A 15,226-nucleotide genomic window follows, 5' to 3' on the forward strand; every position below is an offset into this window, starting at 1 on the left:
GTGCAGGAGTCAGCTGATCGATGTTTCTCTCTCATCGAGGTTTTTAACTCTCTATCCCTCTCTCTTCCTCTCTGTAAAAAAGAAATAAAATATATATTTTTAAAAATTACTGTGATCCAGCCATCCAACTTCTAGGTATATATTCAAAAGAATTCAAACCAGGGTCTTAAAGAGATGATTACTCACCCATCTATTACAGCATTATTCACAATAGTCACAGATGGAAGCAACTGAAATGTTCACTGACAGATGGAAAAAGAAAATGTGGCATATCCATACAAAGGAATATTATTCAGCCTTAAAAAAAAGAAATCCTGGCACCTACTACAACATGGTTTAATCTCAAGGACATTTCACTAAGTGAAATAAGCCAGTCGAAAAATGTCAAATACTGCATGATTCCACTTATATGAAGTCTCTAAATTAGTCATAATCATAAAAGCAGAAATTAGGAAGATGGTTGTTAAGGACTGGGGGAAGGGAGAATTCGTGTTTAATGTGTATAGAGTTTCAGTTTTGCAAAATGAAAAGGTTCCAGAGATCAATTGCACGACAATGTGAATATACTTAACACTACTAAACTGTACACTTAAAAATGATTAAGATGATAAATTTAATGTATATTTTCCACCACAATAAAAAAAGAGAAAGATTTCGAGGAAGACTTCTATATTTCTAAATGCTCTACTCCTGGAAATAATGTGACTAGCGTCACAAAGAAGGAAAATGACGATGGCTATTTTCATGACTGCTAAAGTCAGGCAAAAGTACTAAAAATCTTTATTTAAAATTTTATCAGGTTTGATAGATTACTCCCATGGGTCATTCTCTAATGGCAAATGAAGCCAGGTTTTACATTTTTGTTAAATCCTCACAGTATGACTATGAGATGTCACTTTTATTATTCTCATCTTACACAGGAGGCTCTGAAAAGCTGAGTACCAGCCCCAGAGTCACAGAGGTAGTATATAGCTGAAACATGATTCAAATCCAGGCCTATCTAACTCCACAGCCCATACTCTTGGTCACTATTCCATACTGTTTTTACTTTGAAAATATTTTAAAAATTAAGATATCCATTGAAAATTGGCCAAAGAATAAGGTTGTACAGTGAAGCTACAGTGAGCAACTTTCATTTTCATTCTCTCACTAGTACAAATGAATATGGTGCCACACAAGTTCAACAGGACACTGAGTGGAGCTAGAGAGCTTAGATTTTTCACACAAAATTTAAGAGCTTGTTTTCCTAAGTGGAAAGAAATGGAGTTTGTTTTCCTTCTTTTCTCAAACTTCTGCTTTAATCGTTGGAGAGTCCAGAGTTTGTGTATTAAAACCTAAGTGGGTTATATGAATATGTACATAGGAGTAGGTGAACTAAATGCAAAAAGCAAAAAACAATAAAAACACCCAAAAATAAAATTTAAAACCACAACAACAAAAACCAAAAAAGTGTGCCTTCTTCAGCATGGGTATTTAAAGCTACAGAGCTTCAACCTTAGAAAACTCAGTGTCAGGATTCTGAGGTTAGAAGAGTAGAAGTCATTCTAGCTAGTCTAAACAAAAAAATAATTTATTACAGGATATTGGTGCCTTACAGACTCTTTGGGAAGGCCAGACAGTGAAGTTTCAAAGACCCACTCAGCTGAGAATAACACCCAGAACAGAGTGTGGGATGGTTCCAGCAAGGACTCTACTGCCCTGCCTCTGGGCACAGACACTGCAGCTCCCACCTTGCTGTTGGCCACTGAATGCTAGAACACCTGCCACTGCTACCCCGATTGGCTATGATCTGATAGATTGCAAAAATAGCTGCACATTCTCCTCCTCCCCTAGATCCATCCTTCTGTGCTTCCTTACCATGAAGCTTTGCCCTACCACCTGATTCTGGGCTCAGCCAATGGCATGTCAGGAATTGTGGCACAAGCAGGGACTTGAAAAGCATGTGTACAATGGAGCTTGTCTTCTCTTGGAACCTTGAGACTGCCTCGTGAAGAAGTCCAAGCTGGCCTCCTGGATGATTAGATACATGTGACCCAGTCATTCCTGTTATCCAGACCTACTAGTAAGGCTTGACAACTGCCAGGTAAGATCTCCCATTCACTATGCAACTTGCCAATTCATGGATGCATGAGTGAACCAAGCAATGATCAACTACGCTAGCCCAGACCACATAGTTTGGCCAACCCACAAAATCATAAGCAAAATAATTGGTTGTTATAATAAGACACTATATTTTAGGGTATCAGCAACAACAGCTACCTGCTATTAGTTCACTGAATTCTTTCACATAACTTATCTCACTTTTCTCTACTCAAAACCACCCTGTAAGACGGAAGGAGCAGTATATTATTCTCATGTTCCGAAAGGGGGAAAATGGAGCCGGATGTCAAACTGCTAATAAAGTAAAAAGTTTGGTTTAGAATAGAGGTTACCTTGACCCTCTAGTCAAAATGTACACATCAACTATATTGTTTGATTTAGAGCAAAGCTGATCCATAATTTCAAGATTCTTGTGGAATCTTGAGAAAGTTAAACAGGATAATATATCTAAATGTCCAGTATAGTGCTTGGCAACAGAAGAAAATTTTAATTAGCATACAATTCCTAGAAGAAACAGTCTCCTAACCCCACTTCTTTCTTTACCCTTGGTGAGGGGGGTGTCTAACTTTGGGTGTTTCTGATCATCTTAGACCACCTGAAAGACCTTTACTAAGTACCTACCACCCAGAATGGTTTGTGAACCTCACTCCAGAGAAGGGCTTGGTCAACTTTTCCTATGAAGAGGTCTAGCTAGTAAATATTGTCATCCTTGTGGATCATACAAACTGTTAAAATTACTAAACTCTGCTGTAGTGCGAGAGCGGCTATAGGCTATATGAAAAGAATTGGGCTTGGCTGTGTTCCAACAAAACCTTACTTACAAATATAGGCAGTGGGCTTGATTTGTTCCATTGGCAATAATATGCCAGTCCTCACCCTAGCCTAGAGTGATAGACTTGGTGACCTTATTAGAATGTGAATGTCCATAGACATTACTACCATTTATAAAAGATGAGAGACTTGTGTATCTAAGGCACTTTAGTTTGAGGGACCAACCACACCTAGGCCCCATTATTTAATCACTGCATGAGTAGGAAACAGCTGATTAGACCAGCCTTTGCACCATGGATTGCCTCATTGAAGAGGATTATCTTCTCCTACTAGCTACTATGCCTACCATATAACAGGAGTCTCAAAGGCTTCTAGATGCTCACTAAGACACATCTTCTTCTTCCGTAATAAACTACTCAATATTATAGGTAAATACAGAGAATACCAGTCAGAACTATGTTTTCCAGCTTCCCTGGCAGCGAGAGTGGGCATGTGTCTAAGTTCTCCCTAATTGAATGTGAGCAAAAGTGAAGAGTTCAACTTCCCACCTCACATCCTTAAAAGGAATTGCTGTCCTGGATTTACTTTCTCTTCTTTCTTCCTTATAGCTGGCACAAAAACATACCAGAGACCTAGCTATGATCATATAAATGAGGAGTGCTTGAGAACAAGGCTTCTCGAGCCTACGTATGAAGTTGGACCCTTACCTAAACACCATATGGAAAAATTAACTCAATATGGATTGAAGATCTAATATGAGACCTAAAAGTCTTAGGCAAAAGCTTCATGACATTGGATTTGATAATGATTTCTTAATATGACACCAAAGGCATAGGCAACAACAGAAAAATATAGACACATTAGACTATAAAAATTATTTTTGTGTATCAAAAGACAGTATCAATAGAGTAAAAAGACTTCACACATAGTGGGAAATATTATTTGTAAATCATACATCTGTTAAGGGATTAATATCCAAGTATATAGAGAACTCCTAACTTTACAATATATCAAAAATAGTCATAGCTTCTTGGCCTTTTGGCTAAGATCAAGTGTAGTATCTGTTCTTATCAGTTTAAAAATGGACAAAGGACTTGAATAAACATTGCTCCAAAGAAGACATACAAATGACCAATAAGCACATGAAAATATGCTCAATATCATTGATCATTAGGAAAATGTAAATTAAAGCCACAATAATTCACCACCTCATACCCTATATGGTGGTTGCTATTAGAAACAAACAACAACTACAAAAACAACAAACCGAAAACAAGTGTTGGTGAGGATGTGGAGAAATCGGAACTCTTTTGAACTTTTGGTAAGAATCTAAATGTCACAGCAGCTGTGGAAATAGTATGACGATCTTTAAAAAAAATAAAAGTAGGATTATCATATAATTTAGCAATTCTATTTCTTGGTATGTGGCTAAAATAATTGAAAGTAAGGTCTTGAAATGATATTATACCATGTTCATAGCAGCATTATTCAACACAAGGGGCCCAGTGTTTGAAAGGAACTGTGGGTCGTGAGGCTGCAGTGGGCACAGGGGCAGATCTCAGACCATCCTTTGCACTTCTGCCTGACCCCTCCCATTGCAGCCCCCAGTTCTCGACCAGCAGCCCCACTCCTGCCACTGCTGCTCCCACGCACTGATGGCGCCGGTTGATACCCGCTGATAGCATGGAATGACTGGTGCTGGTGCCAGCAGTGGGTGTGAGCAGGGCTAGTGCCAGCAGCATGTATGATTGGCAGCTACTGCTCTGATTGCCCCTCAGGGGCAGGGGGAGGTGGAGAAGCCCTGAGGGGAGATCAGGGCCGGCAGCTGCCGCTCACACCTGCTGAGAGTGCCGAGCAAGCGGGGCCGATGCTGGCAGCAGGTGCCAGCACCAGGTAGGACCACGGTGTGCAGATGACAGCGACTGGTGCCCCGCCTTGGTCTGGCACCCCCTCTCATCTCCACCATCCACCATGGGTGACGCCTGCCATATTCCACATGCATCCCTTGGTAGTGGTAGTCAGTGTATGTCATAATGACAGGTTGTTTGGTTATTCTGCTGTTTGGTCTATTTGCATATTAGCCTTTTATTATATAGGACTAGAGGCCCCTTGCAGGAAGATTTCTGCAATAGGGCTTCCTATTGCAGTCTCCGCTGCCCCACCTGCTTCTTCCCTTCTCAGCAGCCCCACTGGCTTCTCTTTCTTCTCCTCTGCCCCACCTGCTTCCCTTCATTCTCTGCTGCCCTGTTTGCTTCCTTTCCTTCTCCTCCACCCCACCTGCTTTCCTCCCTTCTCCCTGCCCCACTTGTTTGCTTCTCTGCAGCTTCACTCCCTTCTGCAGCACTTGGCTTCTTTCTATGCTGTCTTCTCTCTGGCCTGGATATGCAAATTAATGACCATCTTGGTTGGATTAATTTGCATGCTCACCCTGATTGGCTGATAGGCGTGGCTTGTGGGTATAGCAAAGGTACGGTCAATTTACATGTTTTTCTTTTATTAGAGAGGATAGCTAAAACATAGAAGCACTACAAGTGTTCACTGACAGATGAATGAATAAGCATAATGTGTTGTAAACATACATGCAATATTATCTATCTTTAAAAAGGAAGGAAATTCTGATAGATGCTACAACATGGATAAACTTTGAAGATATGCTAAGTGAAATAAGCTAGTCACAAAAAAGACTGATACTGTGTGAGGCTACTTAAATGAGATATTTAGAGTAGTCAAAATCATAGACAGAAAGTAGAATGGTGTTGGTTTCTCAAGGCTGGGAGCAGAGGGGAATTGGAGTTAATGTTTAATGGGTACAGAATTTCAGTTTGGCAAAATGAAGAGTTCTGGGATGGATGGTGGTGATGGAGCACAACAGTATAAATGTATCTTATACCTCTGAACTGTACACTTTAAAATGGTTATGATGGTAAATTTATGTTAAGTGTATTTTACCGTAAGAAAAACTGAAAGAAAGAAAGAAAAAAAAAAGAATCACCTGAAGAGTTTGGTAAAACACTGATTCTTGGGCCCACCACCAAAGTTACTGGCCTAAGAATTCAAATTTTTAACAAGGTCCCAGGTGCTGCCCATCCCTGGACCATAGCGCTGCCCTACGGGAAAACAGATTAACAATAGGAAAGGAATCTGCGTCACCAAATGACCTCACGCAACAGGGAAGAGAGATTAAGCCTGTGTCGGTGTAGTGTATGCCATCCTAATTCAGTTGGTGCTCAAGGATGGCTTGCTGGATGACTGAATACATAAACCATTGTGTGTTTATGGGCCAAAAGTACAGATTGGTCTGGACTGCTGGGTTCTCCTGGTCCTCTCTTCCTACATGCCAGTCCGAGATGGATGCTCCTAGTTACTGGAAGCACTGAAATCAAAAGCTGGGGTGTGGGCAAGGGCAGTGCAGTTCACTTCTTGCCAACCATCCCCAGGTAGAATTCAAGGACGGATGATCTCGCAGGGAACGATGGGTGCATGGGCTTGCTGAGAGCTTGCTGAGAGTGCATGAGACGAAGAGACGAATGGGCATTGCTAGACCAGGGAGGCGCTGCTGTAGTGGGAAAGAATGCTGGTCGTGACCACTTCCTCCTCTTTATTCTGCATTGGAGTTAAATGCTGGCCTTGCCCGAATATCATGCTGAGACCTGGACCTCAGTTACTCTAAAACACACACCCTCTGCAGAAATTTGTAATTTCATCATTTCTTGACCAAATGACTCCAACCACAGAAAGGCACAAATTTTCCATTGGGATTTATTCCGCCACTCCCTTTTGGTGGGTATACTCTTTCTTGCTTGCGTTTGAAACCCCATTCATTATATGAAGTATAGGTTTTTCATAACTGATTTTAAAGCAAGCTTGTGATTAAATACACATATCTTATCTTTCTCACTCCACTTTATAGACTTGAGACCTGAGACACAGAGCAGTGTACAACTTAGAAAAGCTAAATTCATTTTTTATTTGGCCTGTAGACCATCATCTGGGCTTTGAAGTCTAAAGATCTAGAATTACCCACCCTCTCCCCCCACTCTCAGCATGGCCAGACCCTGATGCAGAAAAGCAATCTAAGACTTCCAGTTTCTGGTTGCAATTGAAGGCTAGTAAATTGGGAGAACAGGATGGAACTGTTTCTTGTCCAGGCAAACAATTTGTAATCATTAAGAGGTTTAAAGCTAATGAAAAGCAATTAATCCAATGGCAAGCATTGCCATAAATTTTATTCCCAAAGTGAACACATGATACAGGCATGATTCTTGATTTCCCATTAAAAAAAAGAAAAGAAAAGAAAATGTGGAGCTATTATTAAATACAAAGTAAAACAACATGAAAAAAAAAATGCTGAAGATAGAAGGAATGTAAGTAGGAGCCTCAGGCAGACGGAGGGAAGAGCTCAGTGAAGGGGGAAGAGCTCAGTGGAGTGGGGAAGATGAGGGGAAGGGACACTCTGCAGTGGAGCTGTGCCAAGTTGAGTTCGTTTCCAGGGTGGCCACACGAAGGGGCAAGGAACAGAGCTGGCTCCTCCCTCAGGAATCCTGAGCCAGGGCCTCAGCAGGCTCCCCACCTCACTACTCCCTTCCACATGGAGTCACATGGCGCCCTCCCCTTATGAAGCAAGAAATAAAGAATGACTCCTCATTTCCTGGAACACTTGAGACCACAGGGGAGTTGGCAGAGGGAGGGGAAAGTTAAGATTTTCTGTGGACTAGGAGAATGGAGGGGGGGGGAATGGGCGGTAGAGGGCCCCACAGCTACCTATGTATCTCTCCCTACCAGGCAGAATTCTGGCCAATGCTAGCAAAGGCTTTGGAGATAGCGTGCTGTTGAAAAGTCAACCAGGGATGCTTCAAGTTCTGCTCACAGACCCTGACTGTTACATGGAGATTTCTGCCTGTGAGAGATCGAAATACAGTGTGCTCTTTGGCCACCTTCAGGGTACTTTGAATGAAACCTAATATGACCATACCATCTTCCCAACCACTAAGAAAAAAGTGTTTTCCCCTTTTTCCATCACAGATGCCTGGAATTCCTTTAATAAGGGATATAAATTTTTGTGAAACCATTAGAGATAAAACTTTAAAAACAAATACCACTAAGGAACAGAGTATACTGAAGATACTTGTTGGCAATGAAAAAGTGGTCAGTAAATTGAACCACAGATAAAAATTATTGGTGGCAGATTCCCCCTTGTTTTGACAAAGGAAAAGGGTGCTCAAGCTGAGGAGGAATCTCTTTGAAAAAAGAAACAAGGGCAGTGAATGGGTGATTGTATAAGGGTTGTCCTGAGGGTTGGAGGAGAGAGAACTGGGACACTTTCAAGCTGAGTATGGAGGTATCATTGGAGTAATGGTGATAGATAATCTTATCTGCATTTTATGGAGATTTGGGTGCTTTCTTTCTTATATCTTCTTTAAAACATCCTTTGAGCATTCTGTAAAGTTATTATTTGAAACATATCTGTGTATGAGACAGGTAATAATAGCACAGCACGGTGAGATATGAAGGGCCTGGGCACTGGGAGACAAAGATTTGGGCTCTGGCACCAACAAGCTGAATGACCTGGGGTCAGTCACTTCATCTCTGAGACTTCATTGCCTCAGACAGTGCTCTAGCTCATGGTTTTCTTCTTTCTAAATGGGAACATTTTCTTTGAAAGTAGAGTTTCCCCACTGGAACTGAAGGAGGGGATCCCAGAGCCCTGCCCATTGGGCTCCCCGCTTCCTCCCCTAGCCAGTGTGGTGCTCACCAGAAGCTTGGAATGGTTGGAACTGCGCTGGCTCAGATAACGGCTCAACTCTCTGTGAGTTCATCAAAAAGTGGCTTTGCTGGAGCAGCGTCCCAGTCTGAGAATCTGGCCATCCTGTGTTAGAATAAGGCACACATCGGCTTTATTCTGCTCCAGGTTGTGCATGGGAGTGAGGAGGCTGCTGCTGGTGGGCCTGCAGATTCCTCCAAAGAGTGAGTAATCTCTTCCCTGCATAGGCTTCCAGAAGATATGGAGGTTCTAGGAACTTCTATTAATAATTATTTCATTAAGGACAGCTTCTAGTCCTCACATCTCCTATTCACAATTACATGATCTCCTGACTTCCAATTCAGCTCCTTCTCCATCCTTTTTCGTCTCTGCCATCCCATTGGTTCTTGATAATAAATTTTGCCTTTGGTGTTTCTACCACATGTTATGGGTGACTTACATGGTTGGAATAGCATACCTTCTGTAACACCTGAGGGGTGGTGTTATCCAGTCATACCCCACTCCCATTAGATACAGACAGGAGGTCTGTGCTCTTGTCCTAAACCTGCTACTAACTCACCATGGAGAGATACAGATACAGATAAGATACAGATACAGATACAGATACAGATACAGATACAGATATAGATATAGATATAGATATAGATTATAGATATAAATATAGATACAGATGTAGATATAAATATAGATACATAACATAGACAAATATAGATACAGATATAGACATAGACATATACATAGATGTAGACATAGACATAGTCATAGACATGGACATAGATATAGATACACAAATCAAGGAATCTTTTCAGGGCATCAATGTCCCATTTGGGAAAGCAAATTATTAAGCACTGGAGAGAATAAGAAGTGGCATTAAAGGAAGAGACGTAATGATACTGATTCTCTTAGTCTCCATAAAAATCAGAGGCACGTCCAAAGCCACATCACTTCCAGAAGAGAAGCCCAGCACATCCTTACACATTGAAGCAGGACAAGAGAAATTTGTATTTGAAGCAAAACTATCCTGGCAAAGAGATGTAAAGGGAATCAGAGCAGGGAGAAGGAACAGGGAGATCAATTCCCCTAGTGTGTGGAAATGTGGGAATGTGGGAATGCAGACCTAGGTGCGACAAGGACCTGTGCCAGGAATGACATCTCTCCCTATGAGATCAGCACCGGGCAATGGGAAGAACTTGGTCTGGGAGTGGGAGACTGAGAGACCCATGGGCTGCCATCAAATTTTTCCCTCAACTTGTCAACAAAAGGTTCTAAGATGAGAGTGGGGCCTGACGGTCCTCCCTGATCCATGTCATCTGTGACTCTCCTTCATCCTTTGTGACCAGAGGGGCAACATTCACTAGGCATGTTTCCCTGTGTTCTTTGCAAGCAGGTTAACTTGTCCCCAGATCCTCCTAGACATTTTCCATATTGATGATTGAAGGTTATTAGAGCAGTCCTTGATGGTGGAAAGCCCTACCTAGGACCATTGTGTAATAGTAACGAGCACTTGTGTGGAATTTCTGTGCAAGCCAGACTTACCTGCCTTACCTTTATTAGTATATGAAGTAGACACTATTGCCATTCTTATTTTACAGAAAGGAAATCGAGGCACAGATCGGTTACGCAAGTTGCTCAAGGTCCTGCAGCAACAAGTGGTAGAGCTGAGCTTCAAACCTGGGCAGTTTAGTTCTGGACGCCATGTGTGGACCCCCAAATGTCATTACCCCTCTATTATATTAATAAAACAAGTAACAAGTAACGATGGCAATGGCACAGTGACATAGATGGGAAGCACTTGGCCTTTCAGAACAAGGAGAGTTTGAGCTCGTACCAGGAGGTGTCAGGTTATCCCCTCGTGTGCTCAGGGGCCTTGGAATATGTCACAGCTACCGTATACATGCACTGCTGCCGCATATCTATTTCTCTCTAGAAATTAACAGCAACAAAGAAACACGATCATTTGCAAGTTTGAAAAGAAGCTAGCAACTATGGGAATCTGGAAATAATATCCCCTTAACTCAGAGGGCTGATGCATTGGTTTAAAAGGGGCTGGCTTTAAAGCTGGTATGTGAGTTTACTGGGGCCACTGGCAGGGATGCTAACAATTTATGGAATGCATTTTTGCAAAGGATTAGGGGGGAAAAACATGTTGTGTCTTACAGACTCAGAGTGAGGAATACAGCTCTAAGGGGTGAGCATTACATATCAAGCTTTCAATATGCATAGTTTTTTAAGGGAATCGGTTTTCCTTCTTTCTTCTCCTTCTTTGCTTTTACAGATCTTACCCAAAGGATCAAATTCAGGCCATACCGGATGTGCCCAAATCATTTCCATCTGACGCCCAGGTCAGCCCTGGAGGCCTGGCCTTGAGGAGCGGCTCCCAGTATGAGTTGTGAAGGGATCAAGATGGAACCATGTGGGTTGTCTCTGTTCAGCCAGGTCCAGGGCCCTGCTGGCATCATTTCGCTGGGTTTCCTCTGCCAGCTGAGTTGTAGAAACGGGCTGCTGTTGACATTCTGGCCATCAATTAAAATAAGGGGGGAAAAAGCTCTTCATTCCATTTTCCTCCCATCTCTTCCTCCCCATTCATAACTGACGTGGTTCCCACAGAGTGAAGTTCATAACACATGGGTATATTGAGGCAGAGAGAGGTTGACTGGGGTGTGCTGGCTCTGCTAAATTGTTGAGTAACAAGGAAAGGGGAATACATAGGTCTCTATCGAGAACAAAAGTCCCGGTAGCTCAGAGTGTTAAAGCAAAAGGAAAACAACAGGCTTTTTAAAGAATTCCTTTGTTTCTATTTCTGGGAATGCTGCGTGGAGCCCACCTAGCCCCAGATTTTCACAGCTCCCCTAAACACAGAGAGCCTTTTGGTTCTGTGTTTCCCTGCACGTTGACTAAGCGTGAACAGACAAAATACACCTGGCAGAAAGGAGCCCCGCTGCTCCTGGAGGCCACAGTGGTTGCGTCAAGGGTGGAAGTGGAACAGGGAGGCAGCTTCTAAGCTGAGCCGAGGCAGGGAGATGTGACTGGCAGCAGGCACTGGACCACGTGTGCACTGAACCCCTACCTTTGCTGGGAGAGACTTAGCAGAGAGGCTTGTTTCCACTGAGCCAAACCGGCTAGGGCAGGGACAGGCTTCTTTCATGGCAGACAGTGGTCCTGCCCTGGGAAGGGCCCTGCGACATCCTGCTTTCAACTCTCTAGGCTGTTTTTCTTTTTAAATTCTTTCGTTTTCTTGAGCAGTAAACAAAATTGGGGATGGGGGGGGGGGGGGCTGTACAGAAAGTTTCCATTGATATGCTCCCTGCTCCAGCAATGCATAGCCTTCCCCATTATCAACGTCACTCGACAGAATGGTGCATTTGTTACCAAGGCTGAACCTACACTGGCCTATCATGATCATCCAAAGTCCACAGTTTACCTTAGGGTTCATTCTTGGTGCTGGGCATTCCATGGGTTTGGACAAATGTGTAATGACACATGTGTATAGTAGTCATGTCACCCAGAGTGTTTTCATTGCCCTAAAAATTCTCTGTGCTCTGCCTCTTCGTCTCTCCCCCACTGCTCCCAACCCTTGGCAACCACTGATCTTTTTATAGTCTCCATAGTTTTGCTTTTCTCAGAATGTCATAAAATTGGAACATACAGTAGGTAGCCTTCTCAGATTGGTGTGTTTTTTGTTTGTTTGTTTTTCACTTAATACTATTCATTTAAGTTTCCTCCATGTTGCTTCATGATGCGATAGCTCATTTCTTTTTAGTGCTATATAATATTACATCGTCCGGGTATACAGCAGTTTATTTACCTATTTACCTACTGAAGAACATCTTGGTGGCTTCCAAGTTTGGGCAATTATGAATAAAGCTGCTATAAACATGTGTGTGCAGGTTTCTGTGTGGACATAAGTCTTTACCTCCTTTAGGTAAATATCAAGGAGCACACTTGCCAGATCATATGGTAAGAGTATGCTTAGAACCAAACTGTCTTCTAAAGTAGCTCTGCCATTTTGCATTCCCACCAGCAATGCATGAGAGTTCCTGTGGCTTCACATGCTCGCCAGCATTTGCTATCTAACTGGTAATGTCTTGTTTTAATTTGCATATCCCTGAGGACATACGATGTGAAGCATATTTTCATACGCTACTTGTCATTTGCATATCTTTTTTGGTGAGGTGTCTGTTAGGATCTTTGGACCACTTTTAAATCAGGTTGGGGTTTTTCTTATTGTTGATTTTTAAGAGCACTTTGTATATTTTAGATAAAGATTTTATCAGATTTTTTATTTTTATTTTTTTTAAATATTTTTATTGATTTTGTACAGAGAGGAAGGGAGAGAGATAGAGAGTTAGAAACATCGATGAGAGAGGGTCATCGATCAGCTGCCTCTTGCATACCCCCTACTGGGGATATGCCCGCAACCAAGGTACATGCCCTTGACCAGATTCAAACCCGGGACCCTTCAGTCCCCAAGCCGACGCTCTATCCATTGAGCCCAACCGGTCCCGGCTGATTTTATCAGATTTTTTAAATGAATATTTTCTTTTAATCTGTGGCTTGTCTTTTAATTCTCTTGACATTGTTTTTCACAGAGCAGGAGATTACATTTAATAAAGTTTAGCTTCTCAATGATCTCTTTCAGGGATTGTGCCTTTGATGTGTCTAAAAAGGCATACATGCCCAAGGTTTTCTCCTGTTGTCTAGAAGTTTTATAGGTTTGTGTTTTATATCTAGGTCTGTGATCCATTTTGAGTCAATTTTTGTGAAGACTATAAGACCTGTGTATAGATTCATATTTTGACATGTGGATGTTCAGTTGTCCCAGCCGCAATGATTTTTTTTAATTTAAATTTTTTTATTGTTTAAAGTATTACAATTTATTCACTCCCATTCACTTCCAGCAGCATTTATTGAAGAGACTGTCTTCTCTTCTTCATTCTGCCTTTGCTCCTTTGTCAAAGATCAGTTGATTATATCTTTGAGGGACTATTTCTGGCTTTCTGGCTTGTTCCATAGATCTATTCATCTGTTCTTTTGTTCATACAACCCTGCATTAATTACTGCAGCTTTATAGGTTAAGCATCAGTCCTCCAACTTTGTTCTTCCCCTTCAGTATCATAGGCTATTCTGGGTTGTTTGTCTCTCCATATAAACTTTAAATCAGTTTGTTGACACCCATAATGTAACTGCTGGGATTTTGTTTGGGACTGCATTGGATCTATAGACTGAGTTTGGAAGAATGAACATCTTAATAATATTGAGTATTTCTATCCATGAACATTGAATACCTCACCATTATTTAGGATGTTGAAAAGGAGTGATTGCAGGGGACATTTCTGCTTTGTACCTGATCTTAGTAGAAAAGCTTTGAGTTTGTCACTATTAAGTATAATGTAAGTGGAACGATTTTTGTAGATAATCTTTAGCAAGTTAAAAAAAAGTTCCCATTTATTCCCAGTTTACTGAAGTTTTTATTTTGAATGGGTGTTGGATTTTGCCAAATTCTTTTTTTTGTTGTTGTTGTTGCATCTATTGATATGATCATGTGATTTTTCCTTTTTACTCTGTTGCTATGAGGGCTTTTTAAATATAAATATTTAATATCATGAAAATGTGCTTTAAAAATGATATGTTTCTATCATCTAATTATATACTTTTGCTATTTAAATTGAGAGACTTTGTATAAAGAGATTTGTTTTTCATGTCACATGGAGCAATCTGCTCAGTACTGGTCACATTTCACTTTCTAGAAATCAAATAAATCACATTAAGAAGCATTTATTGAGCACCTCATGTGCAAAACATGCAGTGCCTAACACCTCGAAAAATGCCAAGTAGCATATCCCTGCAGTAGTGTTTGAACATTCTACTTTGAAATCGTTTTAGAAGATTCAAGGGAGTTGTAAAATTAGTGCAGAGGGTTGTTGGGTAGCCCTCACCCTACTTTTTCCAATGATAACATCATATGTTTCCACAATATATGATTAAAACTGGGACATGCCCCTCTAGTTTTACATATTAAAAAATGGAAGCTTGGGAAGGCTGGGTGACTTGCTCAAAGGCACAGAGTGAGGCAAGTTGGTGCCCTAACAGGCACACCCTTCACCCCACTGAGGCAGGCAATGGCAGTTGGCAATATCATGGCTTTGTCCGAGTCCAGCTTCTGCCACTGATGAGCTGGGTGATTTTGGACAAGTTCCTTAACCTCTCTAAGCATCAGTTTTCTCATCTGTAAAATGGAGATAATAACAGCACCTACCTTGAGGGATTGTTCTAGGGACTAGGAGAAAGTCTACACAAAATGCTTGACAAAATGGCCTGGCATAAAGCAAGAACATACTTTCCTGAGAGGCTTCTCTGTACCTGGTACTATTCTAGGTACTTTCTATGTGAAATTATTTGATGCTTATAACAACTCTAGAACACATCATCATCATTATCTTACAAGTGAGGAAACTGAGGCACAAGCAGTTCATAGACCTAGTAAGGGACAGACCTGGGATTCGGGGCTTAGGGTTGTTGCTTCCAACCTCCCGCAGTCAAGACTAAGGAGCAGAACTGCTGCCATTGCTGTCCCAGCATGTGACCTCCCACCTG

General features: G+C 41.7%; 1 pseudogene; it reads left to right on the forward strand.

The window, feature by feature from the left end:
* The first annotated feature begins 3,893 nt into the window (after positions 1-3,893).
* On the forward strand, positions 3,894-4,008 carry LOC118714647 (annotated as a pseudogene).
* The last annotated feature ends 11,218 nt before the right edge of the window (positions 4,009-15,226 follow it).

Source organism: Pipistrellus kuhlii, unplaced genomic scaffold (genome assembly GCF_014108245.1).
Source record: "Pipistrellus kuhlii isolate mPipKuh1 unplaced genomic scaffold, mPipKuh1.p scaffold_m20_p_10, whole genome shotgun sequence".
Lineage (NCBI taxonomy): Eukaryota > Metazoa > Chordata > Mammalia > Chiroptera > Vespertilionidae > Pipistrellus > Pipistrellus kuhlii.